The following is a 5,629-nucleotide window of genomic DNA, read 5'->3' on the forward strand; positions in this document are numbered from 1 at the left end:
CATAGAAGAGCCCCTGGTTCTCCTCTCTGTGAACTGGGCTCAGGGGTCACTGATCTGGCAGTTGTGGGCTCTGTTCCAGGTCAAAAGCAAGAAGGTTCTATTAACGCTTTCCAGGACTTCCAGCCCTTCAGTATTACTTTCTTTACTGTATGTCAGCCTCCCAAAATGTTTATAAATGTTTTATAACACACATGAGTGTGGAATTATCTTATTATTTATATATAGTATTTATGTAATAAACACCAGTAGTGACAATATGATCAGTATATTGATTATTTGTAGCCGATTGTCCGATGGTCGTGTCTACAATAGTGACCATTTGACCAGTCTGTAGCTCTGGGCAGTGGGATTCAGATCACACAGAAGACCTGTCTGTGTGTGATTCCACACCAGCCCTGGGATTCAGCTACTCTCACAAATGTCTCACAGACTGTCTTATAAATTTACAATTAGATGAAGTCATGTAACAGTTTTACAGATAATTTAAATAATCAGACAGCAGTTTTGGCAGTGGATACATCTCCACATGGGGGAAAGGGACAGTAAAATAGTAAGGAAAATACAAAAGAAGAAACTGAAATATATGCGCTCACTGTAAAGTACGAAGAGGTGGTCAGACAAGCAAAACAGCTTTGCGGATAATGTGAAGTGACATTGTTTTGTGTCAATCAGCTCATGGATTCAGCTTCATGTGCCTTAAGCTGTGCATGCCTTCATGAAGACTCTCTTTAAGATGATTGCACCTTTCATTGTCAAATCGCCTTCTTTGGATACAAAAGTTGCACCAATACTAAGAGAAAGGATGAGGAATGGCTTTTATCAAGTGATTGCAGTGTTTGTTTGACTGAGGATCCTTGTGTGCTGAACTGGCCTCTGGAGAAGTGTAGTGCAGTAAAACAGAAGGTTTGTGTCACTCAAGATTGTTACAGAACAGAACAATACAATTACAATACTTTTGTGAGAGTAAATATTACTGGTGCATCACAGTTCTTATAATGGTGAAAACAGGAGCACCTTCTCTACATTTTTGACTGAAGTATTTAAACGGAAAGAAATACTATCACTATGCAATTCATAAATGCAATTGAGCTCCTATAAAAGTTCTAGTCTGATGAAACAATGTATAGAATTAGGTGACAATATCGGAATTCATTCAAATGCACAAGATTAATTTTCAGCAACAAAAAAAGTGCTCGGAAATATTTTACAAGAATGAAACCTTACATTCACCTAAATAAGCATTCACCCTCTACATTAGCAGAGAACAGTAGGACAGAAGGTTAGTGTCACTGGACACTGCATCAGAGAGGCCGATCTCTTCTCCCTCATTATGCAGGCTTACCCACTCATGATGAACTGTCCTCCAGCGATACTCAGCTGCCATCATCGACTCAGACATGACGTTCATGTACATATTATACCTTAATATGGCACTGCGTTACAATAATTTGATCAAAACAACTGGTGAATAAATAATAATAAAATATTTTTTCCTTTCTTTTAGTAGCTAAAGACCAAAAAAGAAGCATTTATTCTTTTCCTCTCCTACCAGCCCTTACAAGTCACCCAGTTTTTAGTTTAGAGCTGGATTAAAGCTCCAGTCTCTTTGAGGGTTGAGTTGGAATCCCACAGCTGCCAAATATCTCCAACTATCTCAGTGTTAAGAAGCAAAAAAACTCACATTTGCTGCAGAAGGAACAGGAGAATTCGTGCCATTCAGCCTTATAGCGTGATGTCATTTTCTCATTCTCGTTTTTAGATGCTTGTGATCGAATCTATGATCCTTATGAGTGTGGTCACCCTCCATAAAGATAGCACAGATACAACGTGCCACGTTTTCAGAGAATCACATTAATTACAGGTCAGAAGAAGGCGACAAAGTGTCCACTAGGCAGTCCAGCGATTTCAATGGTGTTCTCTGTTGTTTAGGTCCAGAATGACACCCGTTACAACCAGGAAACACACAGTGTCAGGCATCAAAAAGACTTCCCAAAACCCTGATTCTCTCCTTGATCCGGTGATGGCATCCAGACATTTCCTGCAACACAGCCAGGATACGGTCTTCAACAACACGAGTGAAAAGCTAATTCCCAACCTTTGCAATCCTTTGCAAAGAAGGACCACATGTGCTCAGTGTTAAATGCACTGTTCATTATTAATAATAATAATAATCTTGACATTATATAGTGCTTTTAAAGGTGGCTTTTCAAAGCACTTTACAGAATGACAACAATAAAGTTAAAAAAATACACAAGATAAGCAGGATGAGAATACACAGTTAGAGGAGACAATAGATGGTGGTATTAAATACAGTAGGAACAGAGGGGTAAAGAATAGTGCATTAAAAGCTCTTCTAAAGAAGAGGGTTTTGAGTCTGGATTTGAAGGAGTTTAGAGAAGGTGACTGATATCCTTGGGGATAAAGATCCAGAGCTTTGGGGCAAAACAGGAGAAGGCCCTGTCACCCATAGAGTGTAGTCCAGATGGACTGGGGGACAGATAGGAAAACACAATTAGAAGAGCGAAGGTTGTGAGGTGGGGAGTAGGGCGATAACCCAGACAGGTACTGAGATGCCAAGCCATGGAGAGCCTTATAGCTGAGCTTGAGGATTTTGAAGTTGACAGGAAGCCAGTGCAAGGACTCCAGGGCAGGAGTGATGTGATCACAGTCCAGTGCTAATTTCTTTCTTGTGGCTGCTGGTTCATTTTCAACTGTGGACTCTTAAGAAGTCCTGTATTTGACTTGATCAACACCAATCCCTAGAGGATTTAGAAAGGTTCAATAAAAATGATACATGACTCTGGTAGGACTCGAACCCACAACCTTTGGATGACTTCATTCTATCAAGGCCTAGAAGTCCAACGCGCTCTCCATTGCACCACAGAGCCAGCTGTATGAACAAGTGTTTGCCCCCTTCCTGATTTCTTATTTTTTTGCATGTTTGTCACACTGAAAGTTTTAGATCATCAAACAAATTGAAATATTAGACAAAGATAACACAAGTAAACACAAAATGCAGTTTTTAAATGAAGGTTTTTATTATTAAGGGAAAAATTAAACCTACATGGCCCTGTCTGAAAAAGTGATTGAGATTTATCAATCTGGAAAAGTTTATAAAGCCAGTTCTAAAGACCAAAATTACCCCAAGAGCACAGCAAAGACTCATCCAAGAGGTCACAAAAAACCCCACAACAACATCCAAAGAACTGCAGGCTTCACTTGCCTCAGTTAAGGTCAGTGTTCATGACTCCACCATAAGAAAGAGACTGGGCAAAATTGGCCTGCATGGCAGAATTCCAAGACGAAAACCACTGATGAGCCAGAAAACATCTTGATGACCCCCAAGACTTTTGGGAAAATACTCTGTGGACTGACGAGACAAAAGTTGAACTTTTGTGTGTCAAAAGTTGGAAGGTGTGTGTCCCATTACATCTGGCGTAAAAGTAACACAGCATTTCAGAAAAGGAACATCATACCAACAGTAAAATATGGTGGTGGTGTGATGGTCTGGGGCTGTTTTGCTGCTTCAAGACCTGGAAGACTTGCTGTGGTAAATGGAACCATGAATTCTGCTGTCTACCAAAAAATCCTGAAGGAGAATGTCCGGCCATCTGTTCGTGACCTCAAGCTGAAGCGCACTTGGGTTCTGCAGCAGGACAATGATCCAAAGCGGGCAAACTTCTATGCCCACTTTGATGCTCTGAACACGGGCAATGCTGAGAAGACCCCAAGTGTGCAGGGTGAGTTTGTTCTGAAACTCTCAGAGCAGGACGTGCAGAAGACTCTGAGCAGGGTGAAAATCCGTAAGGCTGCAGGGCCTGATGGGATACCACCTCACGTCCTGAGGACATGTGCAGCCCAGCTGACCACTGTGTTTACGGACATCTTTAACTCCTCCCTGTCACAGTCCATGGTCCCCACCTGCTTTAAAAAAAACACTATTGTTCCAAACCCCCAAAAAGACAAAAGTGACATGCCTGAATGATTACTGCCCAGTAGCATTAACATCTGTGGTGATGAAATGCCTGGAGAAGCTGGTGTTGTCACACATCAACTCCTCCATCACAGAGTCCCTGGACCCCTTGCAGTTCGCCTACCAGAACAACAGATCAGTGGATGATGCTGTCTCCCTGGCTCTGCATACAACCTTGGAACACCTGGACACTAAGAACTCGTATGTGAGAATGCTGTTTGTGGACTACGGTTCAGCATTCAATTCCATCATACCCAGTCAACTGGTGACAAAGCTCAGGGGATTAGGTCTGTGCAACTCTGTCTGCAACTGGCTGCTGGACTTTCTTATTGAGAGACCACAGGTGGTGCGGATAGGCAATAAAACATCAACACCACTCACCCTGAGCACTGGAACCCCACAAGGCTGCTGTCTGAGTCCAAGGTTGTACTCCCTATTTACTCACGACTGCACAGCAGGACACAGCAACAACCGCATCATTAAGTTTGCCGATGACACCACTATAATAGGACTGATCAGTGATGATGACAAGTCCACTTACAGGGATGAAGTTGTACAGCTGCTTAGGTGGTGTCATAGCAATAACCTGGACTTGAACATAAAGAAAACGAAAGAGCTAATAGTGGACTTTCGGAGACACAGGCCATACACTCACAGCCCACTCAGTATTGATGGAACGGAAGTGGAAACAGTCACCAGCTTTAGGTTTTTGGGAATTCACATCTCTGAAGATCTAACCTGGACTGTGAACACTGACTCTATCATGAAGAAGGCTCAGCAGCGCCTTTATTTCTTGAGGTGCCTCAAGTGATGGGGGATGCCAATACATGTGTTGGTGAACTTCTATTGCTGCACCATCGAGAGCATCCTCACCAACGGGATCACTGTGTGGTACGGTAACACCTCTTCGCGAGAAAGAAAGGCACTACAGAGAATGGTCAATATGGCCCAGAAGATCATCGGCTGCGGTCTCAACGAGATTAAACAGCTCTATGAGGACCGCTGCCGTGGTAGAATTCTGGCCATCACAGAGGACAGTCACCACCCCGGGCATGAGCTCTTCACCCCACTGCCCTCAGGCAAGAGATATAAGAGCATACGGACACTTAACACTAGATTCTTCAATAGCTTCTATCCACAAGCAGTGAGACTGGCGAACAAATTTAGCCATCCCCCTCGGACCACACCTACACCATCACCATCTACCTCTTTATGATTTCTTATCTATTGCACATCTCCAGTCATTGTTTACACGTCTGTATTGTTTACATTCAAACTGTCTACATGTTTACTTGCACATTGTCTATTGTTTGTTTGTACATTGTCTTGATGCACTGTTTGCACTTTGTCTTGTTTTTTACACTTGTTTTACAATCGAGAGACTTTCTGTAAGTAAGAATTCCATTGTACCAGTACCGGTTACATATGGCAATAAAGTTCAAGTTCAAGTTCAAAACACACCAGCAAGTCCACCTCTGAATGGCTTAAGAAAAACAAAATGAAGACTTTGGAGTGGCCTAGTCAAAGTCCTGACCTGAATCCGATTGAGATGTTGTGGCATGACCTTAAAAAAGCGGTTAAGGCTCGAAAACCCTCCATAGTGGCTGAATTACAACAATTCTGCAAAGATGAGTGGGCCAAATTTCCTCCACAGCA

At 42.5% G+C, this 5,629-nt stretch overlaps 1 non-coding gene across 1 annotated transcript; it reads right to left on the minus strand.

The window, feature by feature from the left end:
* Nucleotides 1-2,795: 2,795 nt before the first annotated feature.
* Nucleotides 2,796-2,888, minus strand: trnar-ucu (transfer RNA arginine (anticodon UCU)). The gene is made up of 2 exons: nucleotides 2,852-2,888; nucleotides 2,796-2,831 (listed from the first exon to the last, which is right to left on the minus strand). It is a non-coding gene; the product is annotated as a tRNA-Arg (tRNA).
* Between the last annotated feature and the right edge of the window lie 2,741 nt (nucleotides 2,889-5,629).

This window comes from Lepisosteus oculatus, chromosome 14, assembly GCF_040954835.1.
Source record: "Lepisosteus oculatus isolate fLepOcu1 chromosome 14, fLepOcu1.hap2, whole genome shotgun sequence".
NCBI lineage: Eukaryota > Metazoa > Chordata > Actinopteri > Semionotiformes > Lepisosteidae > Lepisosteus > Lepisosteus oculatus.